Below are 22,099 nucleotides of genomic sequence, written 5' to 3' on the forward strand. Positions count from 1 at the left end.
GTGACTGTGGTACTTTGAATTAATAAATGGTAAAATAGTAAGATATTTCTATCATGTAAAAAGGAACTGTATTTACAGAGCACCTTTCACAACCTCAAGACATCTCAAAGTAATTTAAATGCAATGATATATTTCTGAAACAGCAGGCCATTTGAAGTCAGCAAACTCTGTGTAACAGCAATCAGACATACTATCTCTTCTTCCTCTGAAATGAGGATGACCTCCAGTACAGTTTTGTAGGTTCTGAAGTTACTGAGGCAGCCAATGGGGCAGAACATTTGTTGGTAAACGGTATGGGAGGTGATATATTCCCTCTATCATCTCACTGATCTTCTATGTACTCCAGCAAAAAATTCTGGTTTGTCCACTGCCTTCCAGGATTTTCTCCATTTGGATCAATTACAGCTGACGATTCAGGTAAGTTGGTAAGAAGGCTTCAAGGAAGCTCTTGAGACATCCTTCAAACAATATCTCAGTGCTCTTTATAATGTATTGGATGATCTACTGTTGATACCTATAAATCATGGTCAGGCCATTGGCTAAACTCTCTTGCTGGTGTCTGAATGAATTTAATGGCAACTCTAGTTGATCAAAGGAGTTCTTAATTTAAGACAAAGATAAAGACTAGTTTTACTTGTCGCATGTACATCAAAGCATATTGTGAAGCACATCCTTTGGCATCAAATCAAATCATCGAGGATTGTCATCACACTTCCATTGCCAACAAAGCATGCCCACAGTTTACTAACCCTAACCTGTATGTCTCTGGAATGCAAGAGGAAACTGGAGCACGCTGAACAAACCTGTGCGGTCATGGAGAGAACATGAACTCCTTACAGACTGCAGTAGGAATTCAACCCCTATTTTAGAACCAGCATTGTAAGAGCATTACACTAACTGGCATGTTACTGTGCTGTATGACCTGATGCCTTGTATTCTTTTGACATAGAGAATCAATTACACAACTGGAGACACAGCTAGGCAAAACTAGGCCAGGGAACTAGTGAGTCATTAAGAACTTTAAAATAGTCCAGCATCTGAGCAATCTTTTATCTTGTTGATACCAGCTTTATTTTTTTTAAACTGATCTCAAATTTAGAAATTGCTAAGGCAGAATTTGAACATCAGATTATGAATCCCAATCTTCAGAATCTGAATTCAGGTACGAGTTGCGTCTACTGGATATTATTGATTGACATGAGTCCTTGATTTGACATTCCATAGAAGGACAGCACCTCTGAAAAAGCTATACTTTCTCATTACTGATCCGAAGTGTGAGCCTAAATTACATAGTTAAATCTCTGGAGTGAGGGCTGAATCCATGACCTTCTGACTCAGTGGCAGGAGAACTACTACTGAGCCAAGACTGACATTTGATAAGATGCATTATTGTGTAATCAATGAATGGGAAGTCGGTTTGAGTTTTGGAATTCTGTGATGTCAAGCCAATTGTCATATAAAATGGCAGGGTCATATATACAGTAATGGATATCTTTCAATGATTCAGATGATGTCATGAAGCTTGAGAGGAAAACTTGAGTGCTTTGTCAATGTTGTTGGAAAACAGATTTGGTTACAGGCTCTAATTCAATCGATTATTTATTATGCAGGATGGTATTTTCCATACGTCTAACATAAAATATACCGGTTAGGCAGCCTGACTATTTTCAGTTATGGTATTTATACTGAAACTGTGCAAGGTAAATAAATTGGTGGGCATGTTTTGTGTTGGTAGCTGTCATTGAAAAGTGTATCTTTAGCGTGGGTGGATAAAGATGCCTTTCCTTTAGTCAACAATTATGTGACAAAGAGATGCAAGCCCAGTTTTAAATGTCTTTGGAATTGTTTGTGCTACCTTTGTCTCCAAGGTTTTATTTTATCTCCAATGGGCGTTAACCATCTGCTACCATTGAGTCCAGGCTCCAATCTCTTGACTTTTGGCAGCATTTTTCACTACGGGACGTATCAGCCCTGATATTCCCTAGAAACGTGAACAGAAAATCGAGGCCGAGACTTGAGTGTGGCACTGACCACGTGCTGTGCTGCTGCATGCACCACCCTTCTGATTATAGAAAATTTCACGACCGAACCAGGCCATTTAGCTCACTGTGTCCACATCAGCTCTTCAGTGGCAGATTTGTAGGTGATCTCATCTTGATGCCTTTAAATGTAGCAAGTCACTGTCTCGCTCACACTTTTGGATAGTGAGTTCCGTAGCCCTATCACTATTTGGTCATTTCATTTCATAGCTTGTCACACCAGACGGTCAGCCATTCTTGTCTGGCGCGTGGTGTCAGGATTGGTCTCCTTTCGGATTAACCGGGTCACGGTATGAACGTTCCTGACTTGACCCTTATATTTTACGAGGCCGAGAGGCCAGCTCGACGCTCAACCCGGCACGGATGGAAAGCGTGCCCGGGAGGGGCCAACTGGGTTCGAACTTGAGAGCCTTCACTTCCGAAGTCCGGTGCTGATGCCACTGTGCCACCAGCCAGCTCAACTATTTGGCTAAAAATAAGTTTTCCTTAATTCCTCTCTAATCCTTCCTCTAAGAGCCATAAATCCATAATTTGTAGCTATTAGCACTCAGCCAAGGGAGAAATAAATGATCCTTCTAATTCTTCTTATCTACATCTCCCATTGTCTTATACAATGGTACATCTTCTGCCGTTAGTCTCCTCTCTCAAAGAGAGCAATTCCAGCCTTGCTTCCTCTCCTCACACTAAATGTCTCCATCATCAGTAAAGGCCTTGAAGTCTCTTCTGCGTTGTCCTGGAGTCACCACATCCCAGGTTGGGGGAAGGTGGTAGATAGAAAATATGATTGAAGAGGCATATATGATATCTTTCCTTATTGTGCAAGGAATAGAATACAAGAGTAGGTTGGAAGTTATGCTAGAAGTGTATAAAACACTAGTTAATTAATGTATTGTGTATGGTTCTAATCACTATTAGGATGCAATAGCATTAGAATGCAGAGGTTTACTAGGAAATTGCCTAGAATGGAGACATTTTGTTATGAGGAATGATTAGCAAGCTGGACTTTTGAGGACAGATAAGATTGAGGTTCCACTGCTACACTAAATTTGTCAGTAAATGGCAATTTATTATATATTTCATTGGTTTGTTTGCTCTTTCCAAATGTATTTCTTCACATTTTCCCCAGACTCAGTTACATTTTCTGCCCATTTTTCTCACCATCTACTGTGCTTCTCCTTACTAATGAGTCACAACCAGCTTTTGTATCGTTTGCAAAAGCTCCAATGGATGCCTTCTGTTGAGATGTTAAGTCTGGCTTGTTTGTTTTGTTTTCAGTTTGACATAGCTGATCCCACTTTGAGGAAGAACTAGGAAATTTTTCCTGGCATCCAGGCAAAATTTCTATTCCCTCAAACAATACCATGGGCCTTCAGACACTGCTGTTTGTGGGATCGTGCCGTGCACAGATTTTAACAATGACTGTTGCTTTGGTTTGGGATTTTCTGAGGCTGTGTAAATATCTGTAGAAAATCAGATCAGTCATTTGTGGATTTTACACACCCAAAACATTCAGAAAAGGGAACTGTGAGGAATGTTTCCCGGTTTAGACTCTATAATAGTTAACCCCATGTCGTCTGGTGCTAGAATGCAACCAGGACGGGTGAACTCTGTGCAAAGTGTAAAATGCATGATAGTGATTCAGCTGCACATTTCACATCCAATTTTTACCTCTGTTCACTTAATTGGAAATAGTATTCAGGAGAGATGTAGTACAACCATCACTCTTTTTCGCACTGTCGCACAGAGTAAAGATCTAACCCCAAAGGGTGTGACAGTCTGATGATTTTTGGTTTATGCAAGGCAAACTAGCAGATGGCAGGATGACATTCACAGAAGGGTATTAAAAGGTGTTTGTGACATATTTACTGCAGCATTACAAAGAAATAATCTACAGTTGATTACAAGGAACTTTCATGCCTACATTTTATTACAAGCAGGTTTCACTGAGTTATTTTCACTGATGGGGAAATGGCACTACGGTCGATCGATGAATTTCAAATTTCTAGGTCATCAAGGCAAAGTAGTCAGTGGGAATCATGACCAGAACACATACTTTGAAAATTACTCTCTTTAAAAATTACAGCCTTTGAATTGTCCACATAATAATAAAATCTATTACTGCAGTCATTCTATCTTTGCCCCCTAAATCCATGATGTTAACACTTATAAAAACCAGTGCTAAATCACATTGTACAGAAAAATTGATAATCTACTCATCTCCTATTTTGGGAGATGTATTATTTTGTGACAGAAGTTTTAGTGCTAGACCCTCTGTTACTACCAAGGACTGTCCTATACTATGTTTTACTAAATGTAAATAAAATTTATTATTCAGATACTGCAGAATCACTTAAAAAATATCAATTTAGGTAAATTGACTGTGGAGCCATTTTGCCAGAAAATGTTCTTCTGGTAGAAACAAAAGGCAATAAACATTTAGAAATATGAAAAATGATTTCTGTCTCACACTCCCCTTGGTTTTAATAGAATATTAACAGATGTGTTATAAAACTATATCCTGTTACAACGCTCTTAAAGTTCAATAAATACCAAGACTGTAACACAATTAATTATCTTTGAAAGGTTATATGAATTCCACATATACTACAATGGGCTTGGATATGTTTACATGCTCAGGCTTGAACATTTAATCTTTTTCCTCTTTAACAGGTTACACCCAGGTTTAGAAGAGGGAAAAGAAAAGCATACAGTGGAGAACGAGTGAGAGAGAGAGAGAAATTAATCTCTTATTGTTCAGAGTACTGAGAGTTGCACTCAACTGTATGAATTTTGTTTCCTCTTTACCTCTTTTTAAAGAGTTATGAGTAAATTTTCCCAAGATATTTTGACTCGCAGTCTCAAACCTCCTTCAGCCTTTATTTTTGCTGAGTTTGTAAAGAGCTAAAAACTCCAAGGCAGCAAGTCAAAATATCCTGAAGGAATTTTCACACACAGCACTTAAGACAGGAATAAGGTGGAAATCTTGTTTGCAATGTTTATGTTTGCATTTTTATGTCCTTTTACATTTTCCACACAGCCTGTCACTGTACTATAGATCTAGTCTAGACTGCAACAAAAAAGGCATTTTCACTTGCTTATTTCTTTGCTGATCTGGAAGACGTAAACACGCTGGTGAATTGGGGAGGAACAAGGACGAGACACCATAAGGCCAAAAGACATAGGAGCAGAATTAGGCCATTTGGCCCATCAAGTCTCTTCTGCCATTCTATCATGGCTGATTTACTATGCTCCTCAACCGCATCCTCAACCTGCCTTCACCTCGTAACTTAACTAATTAAGAACCCATCAACCTCCGCTTAAAATATACTCAATGAGTTGGTCTCCAAGGCTATCTGTGCCAAACAGTTCTACAGATTCCAATATCTGGCTAAAGAAATTTCTCTTCATTTCTGTTCTAAAGGGATGTATTCTGAGTCTGTGCCTTCTGGTACTGTACTTCCCCAGTATAGGAAACATTTGCTATTAGTTATCAACACAATTGTTATCTCTCCTTCATTGGTGATGTGTCTCATTGCCACATATTGAAAACCAACAAAACCCCCTGTAAAATCTTTGGATGGATTCAAGTTTCAGGCATTGCCAGGAAGACATGGTGGACTGGTAACTCCAGAGGTCCGAATTCTACTGTTACAGCTGGGGAATTTAAAATCAATTACTTTAAAAATAAAATCTGGAGTAATAAGCTGCTATCAGCGATTGCGACTATAAAACTAGAGTTGCTGTAAAAACCCATCTGGTTCACTCATGTCCTTTAGGGATAGAAATCCGTAGACTTACTCAGTTTGCTTTATTTGTGATTCCAGACCCACCAATATGATTAATTCTTCAACTGCCCCCTGAAACAGCCTGGCAAGTCATTCAGCTGAAAGGAAACTGGGGAAGGAAAATCAGCTGCATTATCCATGGGCTGTGACTGACGAATAAAAGGAACAAACCTTGCGGAAGCAGAGGCATAAATTATTTATCTTGGATAAACCATTGTGCTTGGCATAGTAAAAAAATGCTAGTAAGCACTTTATTTTGTGCTTTTTTCTGTAGCCGCTGTCATTCAATTGCAAACAGTACCAAGATTGCCTGTCCAAGCTTCCTCGGAGCCAGTCTCTCCTGAAATCACCATCAGGACAGTGCAATGTGACCTTTGCATTTCCTTTATGAGCCAATGAGATATACTGTATTAAACTGAGAAAATTAATTTAGGGTTTTTATTGAAAAAGAATGGGTTAGTTCTGGCCTGGATAGAGATTGCCCAAAGTCACTGAAGACATTTAGATAATTAGTTATACTGTTAAAATAGCTGTAAGGCTGGGGCTCATTTGGAATCATTCTTGTCTCTAATTGAGCCAGTTGTGGGTTAAAGTTCCACTCCAACTCCTTCGATACTTAATTTAGGCTGAAACTTGAGTGCAATGCTGAGGGACTGCTGCAGTGGAGGATGATGCTGCCTTTCCAATGAGACGTTAAACGAAGGTCTAATTTGCTCACTCATATGTGCATAACCGATCTTGTGGGACTATTAGGTGGAGCCAGGGCCACCTCCATGCAAACCGGCAAATATTTATTCCTCAACCAGCGCAACTGCAACGGATTATCAGGTCACACCGGAGTATGGAGAAACCTGTAAATTGGCTTCCATGTTTCCTACGTTGTGACGGGGACGGCACTTCAAAAATGCTCATTGGCTGTGATGTTCTTTTGGTTGTTCTGGGCTTGAAAAAGGTGCAACCTTTCTGCAATCTTTATATAGCTTGAAGGGTAACTGTAAGCTGCCACCTCACTCGCAGCTGCTGTGTTGAAATTACTTCTAGCTCTAGTTTTGTTTCTGATACTTTACATTGCATGTAGGCACACCTGTGCACATACAGTGACATAAGAGCTCTCAGTGGGTTTAATTTGCTTCACTGAATTACAACTCAACTAATAGTACCAGTATACTGCTCAGACAGTTGTCTGACATGCTCCGATAACTTGGATGACAGGAGTTCATTTATCTTGTGCCAGGTCTAAGTTTTTTCTTCTTGTTCGCTGAAGGCTTGCTCCCGTTGCTGGAATATTGTCTGATGGACAGCATTCAGACACCAGCCCCTTGACCAAGCTGTCATTATCCGAGGGTGGGTTATGCAACCAAGTACACAAGGTCTGCTCGGGACTGCAGTAGTTATCCCAGCCGAACCTAATCCTGATTTTCACTCAGTGTTGATTTGCAATTACTTCTAGCAATCAGGAACAGGAGCTTCTCAGATGTTCCTCAAGGCTACCAAACAAGATCAAATTGCCAAGGAGAATGCTGAATGAACCAGAGGCCTTAATTCTACTTGGCCCACAGCCAATGACCACAATATTAGACTATAAGACCATAAGGCAGGGGTGGCCAACCTTTTACATTCCATGCATCAATTTTTTCACACACGAGTTCAGATGCGCCGTACAACTCTTGTACCCCCATTCAATTCTTATAAAAATACATTAGTATAGACATATTTAGCATTTTATATGATATATTGATTTAATATAAAACAAGATAAACATTACTTGCCTTAATGAGACTTTTAATATATTTTGTCTTCTTTTGATTTCTTCCTTTTTCTTAATCACATATTCTTTCCGTAACTCAGACCCAAGCACTAGCTTCAGTTTTCCTTCTATTTCAGTCTGATGTTGTATTTTATAGTGTCTATTAAGCTCATGTCTTCGATTATGTGAGAAAGTGTTTTCACAAACAATGCACAACGGTTTTCCTGACGGACCCGCTATAAATAAGAACTCATATTCCCACTGTTCATTGAATTTACGCTTACTATCACTTTCTGCTTTTCTTTTGCACTGTGATGGGTAACTGAATGTAAAAACAAGGCTTAATTTTCGAAGAAGTACAAAACTGCAAATGTTCACAAAGGACGAACAAAGCACAACTCCGTAGCACACGAGTGTCAATTGTAAACTGACTGGCAAAAACCTGCGACGCACCGCTGGTGCAGACACCTGGCACCCCAGGATAAAACAAGTATTAAATGCGTATTGAACAGTTATGGAACGACTGCAGAACAGAAGTCCTTCTTTCCTAGTTTGACTCATTGAACATTTTTTAAAAATTGAAAACAGATCAATGTGAAAGAAGATAACATTCGCCAAAAGATGTGCACGAAATAATAAGATCGCTAAAATAATTGTTAAGTTTTAGATTTATTCTCAGTAAAACCCATTTCTAGCTCTAAGCTACTTGAATTCCTGTTATAGATTTTTTTTTACAAATCGGTTTTTGGTTCATACTTTTTGCATGAGTAGGCTTACTTTTTTATTATCATCACTGGGGTGCAATGTGGCACTTCTAATCATCCAATGCACCACTTTTGGCACATGCGCCATAGGTTGGCCATCCCTGCCATAAGGCATAGGAGCTGAATTCAGTTATTCAGCCCATCAAGTCTGTTCTACCATTCCATCATCGCTGATCCCGGATCCTACTGTACCACATACACCTGTCTTCTTGCCATATCCTTTGATGCCCTGACTCATTAGGAAACTATCAACTTCCACCTTGAAAATCCCCACGGACTTGGCCTCCACTGCAGTCAGTGGCAGAGCATGCCACAGATTCACTACTCTCTGGTTAAAAACATTCCTCCTTACCTCTGTTCAAAAAGGTCACCCCTCAATTTTTAGGCTGTGCCCTCTAGTTCTGGATACCCTCATCATAAGAAACATCCTCTCACATCCACCCTATCTTGTCCTTTCAATGGTAGATTTCAATGAGATCACCATTCATTCTTCCCAAAGCTGCCAAATGGTCTTCATATGTTAACTCCTTCATTCCTGGAATCACCATCATGAACCTCCTCTGGACTCTCTCCAATGACAACACATCCTTTCTGAGATATGGGGCCCAAAACTGTTGATAATACTCCAAGTGTGGCTTGACTAGTGTCTTATAAAGGCTCAGCATTATTTCTTTGCTTTTACATTCTATTCCCCTTGAAATGAATGCCAACATTGCATTTGCCTTCTTTACCATAAACTCAACCTGTAAATTAACCTTCTGGGAGTCTTGTACAAGGTCTCTTCAGTCCCTCTGCACCTCTGATGTTTGAACTTTCTCCCCATTTAAAAAATAGTCCACACTATTGCTCCTTTTACCAAAATGCATTATCATACATTTCCCAACAATGTATTCCATCTGCTATTTTTTTGCTCATCCTTCCAATTTGTCTAAGTCCTACTGCAATCGCATTGCTTCCTCAGCACTACCTACCCCTCCAGTTATCTTTGTATCATCCACAAACTTTGCCACAGTGCCTTCAATTAAAGTAGCAGTCCCAGTATTGACCCCTGAGGAACACCACTAGTCACTGGCAGCCAAACCGGAAAAGGTCCTTTTTATTCCCACTTGCTGCCTCCTGCCTGTCAGCCACTCCTCTATCCATGCCAGTATTTTTTCTTTAGCACCATAGGATTTTATCTTGTTAAGCAGCTTCATATGTGGCACCTTATCAAATGCCTTCTGAACATCTAAGTAAATGACATCCACAGACTCTCCATTGTCCACCCTGCTTGTTACTTCCTCGAAGAACTCTAACAGATTTGTGAGGCAAGATTTCCCTTCTCAGAAACCATGCTGACTTTGAATTATTTTATCATTAGTCTCCAGGTACCCCGAAACCTCATCCTTAGTAATAGACTGCAACACTTTACCAAACACTGAGGTTAGGCTAACTGGTCCATAATTTACTTTCTTTTGCCTTCCTCCCTTCTTAAAGAACAGAGTGACATTTGCAATCTTTCAGTCCTCTGGGACAATGCCAGAATCAAGTGATTCTTGAAAAAGCACAACCAATGCATCCGTTATCCCTTCAGCAACATCTCTCAAGTCTCTAGGATGTAATCCATCTGGTCTAGGATCCACCTTAAGACCTTTGAGTTTGCCTACCATGCTTTCCTTTGTAATAGAAATGGCACTCATTCCTGCTCCCTGGCACTCATGGCTACTGTCTTCCACAGTGAAGACCGATGCAAAGTACTCATTATGTTCACCATTTCTTTGTTCCCTATTACTACCTCACCAGCATCATTTTCCAGTGGTCCAATATCAACTCTCATCTCCCTTTTACTCTTTATATAATGGAAAAAATTTTGGTTTCCTGCTTTATATTATTGGCTAATTTCATCTTTTCCTTTCTTAGAGCTTTTTTTAGTTGCATTTTGTTGGATTTTAAATGCTTCCCAATCATCCAACTTCCCCACACACTTTTGCTGTCTTATATACCCTATCCTTGGGTTTTATGCAGTCCTTAACTTCCTTTGTCAGATACGGTTGCCTACCCCTGCAATTTGAGAACTTCTCCTGTGGAACATACCTATCCTGTGCCCTGTGAACTATTCCCAGAAACTTTAGCCATCTCTGCACTACTGTCATCCCCACCAGTATCCTCCTCCGATCCATATTCGTCCATTAGGTAATGCTGACAGAGAGGCGAGAACTTGTGAAAAAATTGGAAAGTAGAACCATAGGTGTCGGAGTCAGCCATTCAAATTCCTAAGCTTCTTCTACATGAATATTCTGTACCTTAATTCCATTTACCCCAAGCACTTTCATCAGATTTATTGTATTAACTGATCTAAACCAAGCAATTTTCAGGTCAATAATTAAATTGTCTTGAATACAACCAGAGTTTAGCTGGCCATAGTTCAAGATTTATACTACCCTACTGAAGAATAACCCCACCTCCAGAATCACCCGATTCTAACATTTAAAGTTCTAACACCTTGTTCCAAGCTCACCCATCCAATTACATAGTTTCCCTCTATCTGCACTATCATATCCTTTAATTGTCTTAAGTTTCCAGACCAGATCATCCTTTAATCTTCTGTAATCAAGGGAAAACAAGTCTGGCCAATGCCTTCATCTTAAAGCAAATCAGGAAGCTTATCATTGTCCTATCTTCATCATGCATTTGACATATAATAAATACACAGCACCTTGTTTAGAGTGCCCATAAAAATGTGAGAGTAATCACCTTGAAGCAAGCTTTATACCTTATTATTTTGTTAACAACTTACACCAAGCTCAGCATTTCCAGTGTGTCAGCAGCATTAGAGTTATTGTTGTGCATCTTTCCAACGAAATGTTCAAGCATGGATCTTCTTGAGTGGACGTGAAGGATTCCACAATGCATTTCAATGCAGTACAGTTGTGAAAGACACTATATGAAAACAGTTTTGTGCCTTTCATTTCTGGGCTCCATGGAAACCACAATTTGAAAATGAAAAGCAAAGTATAATGGCCATCGTCATCGATACAGAAAGGTAATTCAACATCAACAAAAGCTTGGAAATACAATTTTCACCTTTAATGTAGCCGAATAGCCGAACAGGGGTGCCACCTAGCGTAGCGGTTAGCGCGACGGTGCTGCAACTTTGGGCGCCATAGTTCGAAATTCAGATCCAGTGCCTTCTGTAAGGAGTTGGTAAGTTCTCCACATGACTGCATGGGTTTCCTCCGGGTGCTCTGCTTTCCTCCCGCAGTCTAAAGATGTACTTGTTAGCAGGTTAATTGGCCATCGTAAAATGTCCTGTGATCAGGCTAGGGTTAAGTGCAGCATAGATGGGTTGCTGGGTGGCAAGGCTTGTTAGGCCGGAAGGGCCTGTTCCATGCTGTAAACTAAACAAATCTCACAGGAGTCCTATCAAGCAAGGTTTGACATCAGTCCATATTACGAGATGACCCAAGGCTTGATCGGTATATCAGATATTAAGACTTGCTGTAAAGAAGGGCAGAAGGAGAGAGAGATACTCTCCCACCACTGACTGTAAGGAGTTTGTGCGCTCTGCCTGTGATCGCGAAGGTTTCCTCCAGGTGCTCCAGTTTCCTCCCACAGTCCAAAGACGTACATACCGCTTGGTGGGTTGATTGGTCATTGTAAATTGCCTCTTGATTAGACTGGGATTAAAATGGAGGGGTTGCTTGGCAGCCTGGCTCAAAGGGCTGGAAGGACCTATTCTGCGCTGTATCTCAAAAGAAAAATATATAGGTTCAGGGACCTCCCCCCCCCCCCCCCGAGCTTAGGGGATGAATTCAGTTCTTGAATGAGAGAGTGGGAGTGAACAAATCTGGAGGAGGTCAGAGAAGTCGAATCATAAGGGAAAATGAGAGAAAAGCAGAATGAGAATTTTAAAAATAGGATGACTAGATTGAGCTGATTTCCAGCTCCACTGGGACCTGATGCCTTCTGGTACCTTGCTGAAGCTTTTTGTCTTTGCCTGACATCCACACGTGTCAACAAGGCAGAGAGGTCGGTGAACTCTGACCTTTACCTGATGCTTCTCATATCTAATTCTGGGGGACTAAGACCAACGACTAGGCCCTATAAATAGCCCAGATGAGAGTGGCTTATTCAGCACAGACCAGGGACTGGATGTGAAATATCCCCTTTTCCATTATAGACTCGGTTATCAAGGATCAGCATGCCTGATTTCCTAATAGGGAGAGACGAGGGGGATTGTTATTCACGGTCTAGAATGCTCTGCCTGAAAGGCTGATGGAAGTAGATTAGTACATTTCAAAAGGGAATTGGATAAATACTTGAAAAGGGAAAAAAATTGCATGGCTATGGGGAAAGGGCATTGGGACTAATTGGATAGCAGTTTCAAAGAGCCAGCACAGGCTTGATGGGACTCCTTTTGTACTCTATGCTTCTCTGAATCTAGGCAGTAAAGCAAGTTCACTTAAAAGCAGTTACAGGAATTGCAGGAATATTACAGGAAGTAGTGGGCCAGTTGTTTCCCGAACATCAATGATCTGGCTTCATTTATATCCACTGTAGCTCTGGAGCTGGACCATATGAAACAAACAATAGTCAACAGAGCAGTTCTGTTTATTCCAACAGAATCAAGTTTGCAATATTAAGCATGTTACAAACCTGATTTATTTAGTGACTCCATTTTGGTTTCTATCTACAGACAAAGTATGATGTGCTGAACATTACTGCAATGGTTGTTTTATATTATTAACTTTTAAAAAATAATTTCTTCTACTAAGGATTAAAAAAAAATCAAAGTGTGCGCCTTCCTCTGGCTAAGAGCAGCTGTTGATTGCTGTGGGAAGCTCATTAGCAGGCTTTTAAAAGCAAATTGTCACGTCCCACTGCTTGCTGCTGGCTACTCCGCACAGCATCCTTTCAGTATCTGGTTCCCAGAGCTGGCTTCCTGTTCATCATTTCTTGTACTTAGCATTAGTCATCATCATTGAAATATTCATCTACATTGTGAATTAATCCAAAGAAACCAAATGGTGTGACAGCATCGATTGGCAACAAAGGGCTGCTTCTAATGAGCCCTCAGTGGCTGACAGTTAGGCTGGGCATCTAAGTACAGAACATGTCCTTAGGAAAGTGTTCTCACTGTGGATGAAATTATAAAACCAAATTATGGAAGTAACCGGACACCAGCGAATGTTCTGTGTTTCACACTGAGGAGGTTTCCTTCATAAACAATTATTTATTTACGTTAGCACATACAAAATGCTGGAGGAACTCAGCAGGTCAGGCAGCATCTATGGAAATGAAAACAGTCGACGTTTTAGGCTGAGAGTTTCTGGTGAAGGGTCTCAGGCCGAGTCGTCGACTGCTTTCATTTCATAGCAGAGCTGGGACTTTTCTCTTTGGAGCGTAGAAGAATGAGAGGGGACTTGATAGAGGTCTACAAGATTATGAGAGGCATAGATAGGGTGGATAGTCAGTACCTGTTTCCCAGAGCACCAATAGCAAACACCGGAGGGCATATGTACAAAATTAAGGGAGGGAAGTTTAGGGGAGACATCAGGGTTAAGTTTTTTACACAGAGGGTTGTGAGTGCCTGGAATGACTTGCCAGGGATGGTGGTGGAGGCTAAATCATTAGGGGTATTTAAGAGCCTCTTGGACAGGCACATGGATGAAAGAAAAATAGAGGGTTATGGGGTAGTGTGGGTTTAGTACTTTTTTTTAAAGGATTATATGGGTGGGCAGAACATGGAGGGTTGAAGGGCCTGTACTGTGCTGTAGTGTTCTATGGTTCTATGGTTGTATAGTTCAATTGATGCTGCCTGGCCTGCTGAGTTCCTCCAGCATTTTGTATGCATTACTCTGGATTTCAAGCATGTGCAGAACCTCTTGTGTTTATTTGTTTACAGCTTTTGATTTCATTTTCTTGATTTTAAACTCCCGCCCTAATTTATATTTCCCAAAAAAAATTCTTAGGGGAGCAGGGAACAGTGACTTACCCAGTAACCACACAACAATACCAATTTACATTTATGTTGTCCCATTAATATGGTATCAGTTTTCAGTGCCCTAGTACTTGGTTTAATGATGTGAGTGTGACCACACTGTTTGCCTAGGTGGCAGAGAGTGGTAGTAGATGATCTCAAGCAAATGCATCTTGCTTGGTAGACATCTGTGATCGCTGTTGCAAAGAGTGAGCTCAAACCCTGGTTCAAGGGCCTCCATTCCTAATGAAACATTGGACCACAGATAAACGGTAGGGTAGTCAAAGGTTCAAGATCTACAGCAAGGTATCTCAATGAGGTCGATAGAAGACAGAAAGACTTTCTATATCGGCTTTCACAACAAACTTTTTTTCCAGCTAATCAAGTGTGCTTGTGATGCAACTCAGCAGGTCAGACAGTGACCGTGGGTGGAAATGAACTGTCAATGGTACAGGTTGAAACCCTGTATCACGACTGTTTTGTGCTTACAGTGTAGTCATTATGTAACTGTAGGAAACACTGCAGATAAATTGTACGCAGCAACCTCCCATAAACGTCAAAGTGATAACTTACAGATAGTATGCTTGTGCTTAGAGGTGCTACCTGACCGATAGTGTTGAGAGATCCTCCACTTAACTTCAAATAGTGCTGGAATATCTTTCAAAGTCGCCCATCAGAGTGAAGGTGCGCCTGGGCATCCCTTGGTAACACCTTCAGCAGGGTACTACCTCCAACAACGCGCCACCCCCACAGCATAAACTGAAAGATTGAAGCCACAGCCAGTGGGCTGTTCGATAGGCAGGGTTTTGTGCTGACTGCTATCCAGTACAGTTAAGTTAAATTTAGACAAGGCAGTGGATTGTCCACAGTAATTCTAATACAGAAGACTTTCATCCAAGAAGGGTTCCAGGATCTTTGCAAAGGATTTAAACACCCACACACACTAGAAACTGTCCATACATACCCCGAGGTTGAATTAATCTCTGTAGCAAATTGCCGCTAAATGCTCCATTTACAGGTCTTCAGGAGGGCTTCTTTCAGATGCAAGGGCACCTTTAAATGCATTAAACTATTTTTGTTCTCTCCTAAGAAGTTTTCCACTGTGAATTAACTGATTTGGCAATCATGCTGTGTAGTTTCGTAAAGCACTGTTCAGTCAATTATCATCGCAGGTGGTGAAAGGCTTGTTTGTTTTTGAGATTTTCAGTTGTATTAATCAAATCTCATTTTTTTAATTTAGAGGTACTGTGGCCCTTCCAGTCCTTTGAGCTACACCGCCAGCAACCGATTTAACCCGAGCCTAGTCACAAGACAATTGACAGTCACCAATTAACCCATTAACCAGTATGTCTTGGAACTGTGGGAGGAAACTGGACCACATGGAGGAAACCGATGCATTTCACGGGGAGGATGTGAAAACTCTTACAGAGGAAGCTGGGACTGAACTCCTAACTCTGACACTGTAATAGCATCGTGCTAACCATGGCACCCCAGAATCTGGCCGTCCAGAAACATCCACTGAAGCAAATTAAAAAGTTAATTGTGTCTGATTGCACTGATCAGTGAAAGATATTGCCTTCACTGATACGCAAACCATTTCAAATGGACACTGGACCAAAACAAGGCACCTCTTAACTCATGCACCCAGTGGGTGCATTATGTGTATCCCACTCAATTGTGTGGCCCAATGAAATCCAGAGTTTTAATTTGTTGGTAAGAAATAATTGGAGACCCAAGAGAATGTAGGACCTAGAAACTGAGCAAGAAAAAAAAGAAACTGCTGGAGGAACTGAGCAGGTCAGGCAGCATCTGTGGAGGCAGTGGGATCGCTGATGTTTTGGGCACCATTGGGACTCAAAATAATTAGTATTGGACTGTGTACCTGAGTTTAGAATAAAGAATGAGGAATGCTTAAATCAGTATACTTGGAACTCAAAGGCATAAGACTGGGAAGTTAAGGAGATCAATGGTCATTACTAAATTAATAATGAAGAGGTGAAAATGCAGTTTAGTAGATTGCCAGAGGTTTAGTTTAAATTTTCGCCCTGGAAGATTACAAAAATCTCGTGTGCATCATAGGCAGTTACCGTGCAGCCACTATCAGTCTGCTGGCAGTGCTTGCTGCTCGCGTTGCAGAGTCTCAGATCCCACTGTGAAACATGGCAGGTTTTGCATTAGAGCAGTTAGGAAGATCACATGCCTCTGACAGCATGCTGCTTTATACGTGGACCGTTAATAAACAAACCCCCAATGCCTGCACTTGCATTGTGGGATCTCACTCAATACTATTATATATAATCCCTTTGTACCAAAATTAAATATTGCATTTTATATACTGGACGTACTAGCATTAGACAAATGTAAATTCTAGCCAATAAGTACAGTTCTGTCATAAATGTTAGGAACTTTCTTAGCTGCACACATGCAAGTAACCATTATAAAGGATTAGACAGTGGCCTTATATGATATTTCTTCCTTGTTGGTCCTTTATATAAAATGCAGTTCATTTAAGATTGACTAGCAGCATGCAATCCTGGATCTTTGAGTACATTAATTTGCAACAATTGGTTGTGGACAGTCAGAAACCCTACGGATTAGAACAACACAGAGTCTAGCTACGCCACTCTCATTTGATCCATATGCTTTATGTTAGCATTCATGCTCCATATAAGCCTCCTGCAACCGCCTTTGACCCCCATCAAATCAACATTAAAAGGTAATATAAATACTTCAAGATACTTCATTAATATAAATCTGCAAGCTGAATTGGTTCTGTTGTTTAAATTCCTGTGGGAGAGCTCTTTCAAAACTTTGCTTGAATTGCAACAAACAAATAGCTGTTTCAAAAAAAAATTAAAAGATCAGTTGGCCAATGGGGAAGGGCTTGTGCTGGTATTGAGATGGAGCCGGCCCAATGAGGATCCTGTAGATAAATCACACAGTAATATTAATCCAGCTATTAATAGTCTGGCCAAAGATAAATTGGATGAATTAAGATCATCCAGACACAGATTGATATGTGTGCTAAAAACTGAAGCACAGATCTCTCATCATTTAAAGGGGAGGATTGGCCATCAGTAGAGCGAATGATAAGATGGCTCCCTTGTCATTAAGTAGACATTCAAATGTGAAATGTGCTTGACTTGTTTTATAAGGGCATAGTTCTCGTACCTTTTTTACTATCTTCCTATTTTCCTTTTCATAAGTTGAATTGCTGTGATTTAAGAGCCGCAGTGTATCTCTAATTATCCCAGCAGTGTTGGGGTGTGTGTCAGGCTAGCAAATGAGACAAGTAGTTCTCTTTTCTTTCTCACACTGTCTAAGTACCTCAGAGACTGTAATGTTTTCCTGGGTATGGTAAGGTCACGGAAGGTGGTATGTGAATACAAGTCTACTCTTTCACTATAGTTGTCCAGTGATATTTCATGTATCTGTTTCACTGCATACTGGCTGTATTCTGGTACTGAGACCTCATTGACCATTTCCTATGAGTGAATTTAGGCAGGTTCCAGTTTAAGATGGCGCTGGTGAACCTCAGCGACTTTGCTAGCGAAACAAAGATAGCATCTAAATACTTTGTTAACCACACGTTTTCTGGCAAACGATCATTACAAGTAATAGTCTATATCTTCCCTTTGGATATGGAGGCAATTTGATGTGGCAGAGCCAAGGCAAGGCGAAGTGGTGGGCCCATCGCCGAGAGTGTGAGAAGTTGGGCTCAGGTGAAACTGAAGCTGCTGGGTCCAGGCCCCAGAGCATATTTATGTGACTGAACACGATGTTCAGACAGAGATTTACAGGCCGAATTGAGCCAGCAAAGTCTGGCATATCCAAACAGCAGAACCTGTGGTTCGGATAGAGATTTAAGCACTGGGCCAGATTGAAAAGGTTAGTTAGGGTGGTCGGAGCCTGAGGTGAGGTATGAGCTAGTTCAGATCTCTGCTCCATGAGGTTTACTTGACTCTGCACTGAACCAAGGAACTCTCTTTACAGACTTCAATTATGATTATTTGCTTGCAGTTACAGTTTGCATGATGTTTTTTTCATTGCACGTTGGGTGTTCAACGGTCTTCATTTTTATGGGTTATTTTATTCCTTTTTTATGGGCATCATGTGTTTTTTATTTTCTGCACTTTGGGTGTTAGACAGACTTCTTATATATATATGGTATTTGGGGGGTTTCTTTGTTTGTGGCTGTCTGTAAGGAGACAAATTTCAAGGTTGTATAATGATAATGTACTTTGAATTTTGAGTGTCTATGAGCTATTGCTCTTCAGTTCTTCAGTGTTAACCTCATCTGCATTTGCATGTTCCAACATAAGCCAACAGATAGTGTTCAGAAACATGGTGAGAGAAAAAAAGAGTTTGGGGTGAGAACAGAGGGTGTTGGAAGGGATGAAACAGACTAGACTTTAGAGAATCAGGTTGGAGACTGATGGCATCAGCAATGATTTCTCTAACTTCTGGTAACTTCATTTCTCTGTTCACCCCCCCCCCCACCCCACTATTTTGTTTATCCCTTCTCTTGTCCTCCCCCCACTCTTATGACCTGCCCATCACCTCCCTCTGGTTCTGCGCATCCTTCCCTTTAATTCAATGGTCCAATTTTCTCTCCTATAAGATATCTTCTTCTTTAGTGCTTTACCTCTTCCAATTATCACCTCTCCCCCACCCATCCTTCTTCCTCTCACTTGGCCTCACCTCACCTTGAACACCCCCTCACCACCTTCCCAATCCTTCCTGGCACAAAATGTCAACTGTTTATTTCCCTCCATAGATGCTGCCTGACCTGCCGAGCTCCACCAGTATTCTGTGTGTGAAGCAGCGGAATAGTGCCTTTAACAGAAAGACCACAGTGAGGGGCATCTTGCTTTTCACATGGCCTTAACAACAGGTTTTAAAGTTGCCTCAATATTTAAAAGATAAAATGAAATTCTTCACTCATTTAGTAGCATTCTTGGTTCTGAATCAAAAGGTTTTACATTGAAATCTCTTCAAGGATCTGTTCACAATGTCAAGGTTGGGCCTGCAGTACAGTACTGAATGGGCCCTGTGCTGTGTGAGGTAGTTTTTTTTTCAAATAGGATGTTAGGCTAAATTTTACTTATCCAGTTCTGCTGTCAACAATCATCACACATGGTCTCACACCTGTACTTTACTAGTCTGAGTTCAGAGGCCCCACTGTGGTGGCTTGAAATGTTTAAGATTCCAGAAATGGGGCCTGAACAGGGGCAGGCCTTCCATGAAGCACTGAAGAAATCCTGGCCCAAAAACACCCTTGATAAGCTTTGCCACTTGGCAAAGCCCCCGCTCCAGTTTTATCAGTAATGAAGGATTTTTACTTTTTAAATATTTCTGGTATTCAGAAGCATTTATTATCAATTAAAATGAAGTAAATTTTTACAAAAATAGAACTTATTAACAATTTAGAATATTAAACAGACATGTTTTACAAATATTTTCCCTCTGCATGGTGTACACACTCCCATAATCTTCCTTAAACTCAATGGGACCTTAGATTTGGTACAATAAGAAATCTCACAAAGAAGTAATATATTGATTGGTGTGACATGTGAGGTAACATTTTTCAAATGGGCTGTTAGGCCAATTTTTGTGACTGCGTTTTCTTGCCAATTGTCAATGGCTCTGTTCAGAACTCTTCACATTTGTAAGCAAGATCCAGCATAGATCTGTTTGCTATTCTAGATTGGTGCACTTTGATGGACCAGTGTAGCGACTGATACTTATCTCTTTACTGAAGGGATACTTATCCCTGAACTGAAGTTCCAGTGGGGAGCATTCTGGGAACAGTGACCATAATTATGTAAGTTTTTGGATAGTTATAGATAAAGATAAGACTGGCCCATCAGTGAATGGATAATTACAACAGCATTAGACAGGAACTGTAGAAAGTAGTTTGGCTGTTTCAGGGTTAATTCACATTTAATCTGTGGGAGCTAATTAGAGTTCAGGACTAACATCCTTCTGTGATGATAAAAGATAAGGATGGAAATGTGAGGGTATTTTAGGTGACAAGAGGTGTTGTAAGTTCAGTGAAAATAAAAAAAATTAAGTATACTGTATGTAAGATTTAAGAAGCTGAAATCAGGCAAGACCCTTGAGGAATATAAATGAAGCAGGAAAGAAGATAGACAACCAATTAAGGAGAGCTAAATGGGGGGATGAAATCTCTTTGCTAAAGAGGATTAAGTGAATTCCAGAGCATTTTATACAATGCCCTGTAAAAATTTTCAGCCCCAAACCTTTGTTCACATAAATGAGTATGACAACCAAGGAGAATTTTTATTTGTGAATCACGTGCTCCTTTTTTTTTTACAGTAGACCACAAAAACAGGGAAAATTGTAAAAACTAAAAATGAAAAACTAAATATTCAAAAACTGAAATGTCAGCAGCTCAAAAGTATTCATCCCTCTTTGCTCAGTACTTAGCTGAACCACCTCTCACAGCTATTACAGCCAGAAATATATTTGTATAAGTCCCTATTTGCAAAATGTGATGGAGTAAGATTTGCCCGTTCACCCTTGCAAAATTACTCAAGCTGTGCCAGGCGGCAGTGGACAGCAATCTTGAGGTCTTGCCAGAGATATCCAATCGGGTTAAGGTCAGGACTCCGACTGGGCCACTCAGGGACATAAATTTTCTTCATTTGAAGCCACTCCATGGTTGCTTTAGCAGTGTGGAAAATGTTCCTGCTGAAAGAGGAACATCCTCCCCGGTTTAAACTTTCTGGCAGGGGCTAACAGGTTTTTATCCAGGATCTCTCTGTATTTAGTAGCATTCATCTTCCCACCAATCCTGACCAGATTTCCAGCCTGTGCTGCTGAAACGTAACCCCATGGCATGATGCTACCTCCACCATATTTTACAGTAGAGATGGTGTTTACTGGCCAATGAGCAGTATTAGTTTTACATCATATGTACCGCTAAGTCTTGAGGCCAAAAAGTTCCACTTCAGTCCCAGCTGACTACATGACCTTCTTCCACGTCTTTACAGTATCTTCTAAGTGATGCTTTGCAAAGTCTTCATGGGCAAGGATATGTTTTTTATAGCCAGGGCTTCTTCCTTGCCACTCTTCCAAAAATACCCTTTTGTGCAAGTCCTTAGAGATTGTGGAGCCATAAACTTCATCTGCAGTTGCAGCCACTGACTCCTGCAGCACACTTGGAGTGACTGTTGGCATCACAGTAGCCTCCCTTACAAGTTTTGTTCTTTTCTGGGGACTAAGTTTAGGAGGGCAGCTTGACCTGAGCAGCGTGGCTGTTCTTTCCACTTCTCACGATGGACCGCACTGAACTCTGAGGTATGTTCAGTGCCTTTGAGATGGTTTTGTACCCTTCCCCAGATCTGAGCTTCTCTATTGTCATTTCCTCCACTTGTCTTGAATGCTCTTTTGTCTTAATTTATGTTTGTTCTATTGAAAATCTACCATACTGTTGGAGCTTACCAGAAAAGGGGCTATTTATTCTTATGAATTAATTGAAAACAGGTGATCCTCCAATTTTCTGCATCAACAAATTGGGTGAGTTGGTAAGGTAATATATAGTATTGCACATGAGAAAATTTAACGTGGTTATTATAAAGAGGGTGGATACTTTTTCAGCCTCACAATTTTGGTTTTTAATTTTTAACAAATTGTTGACAGGTTTTGGAATTTTTCTTTTGATTTGAAGTGATGCACAATGTTTTGTAGGTCAGCTCAAAAAACCTACTTCAATATATTTTAAGTTTAGAAAGTGAGAGTAAAATGTGAAAATAGTTGTGAGGGCTGAAAACTTTTTCAGG

At 40.5% G+C, this 22,099-nt stretch overlaps 1 protein-coding gene across 3 annotated transcripts in view; it reads left to right on the forward strand.

The window, feature by feature from the left end:
- Positions 1-22,099, forward strand: part of LOC140735520 (putative sodium-coupled neutral amino acid transporter 10) — a 260,330-nt gene that overhangs the window by 9,459 nt on the left and 228,772 nt on the right. Inside the window, exon 3 of one of the 3 annotated variants that reach the window (XR_012100763.1) lies at positions 15,535-16,577. The exons of 1 other annotated variant lie outside the window; for it this stretch is intronic. The gene's annotated coding sequence lies outside the window, so the exon portion shown is untranslated. Of the gene's footprint in view, positions 1-5,863; positions 5,879-15,534; positions 16,578-22,099 lie in introns of those variants that run through there. One more of the 3 variants, XR_012100764.1, reaches the window with a different exon arrangement.

This window comes from Hemitrygon akajei, chromosome 11 (assembly GCF_048418815.1).
Source record: "Hemitrygon akajei chromosome 11, sHemAka1.3, whole genome shotgun sequence".
Classification (NCBI taxonomy): domain Eukaryota; kingdom Metazoa; phylum Chordata; class Chondrichthyes; order Myliobatiformes; family Dasyatidae; genus Hemitrygon; species Hemitrygon akajei.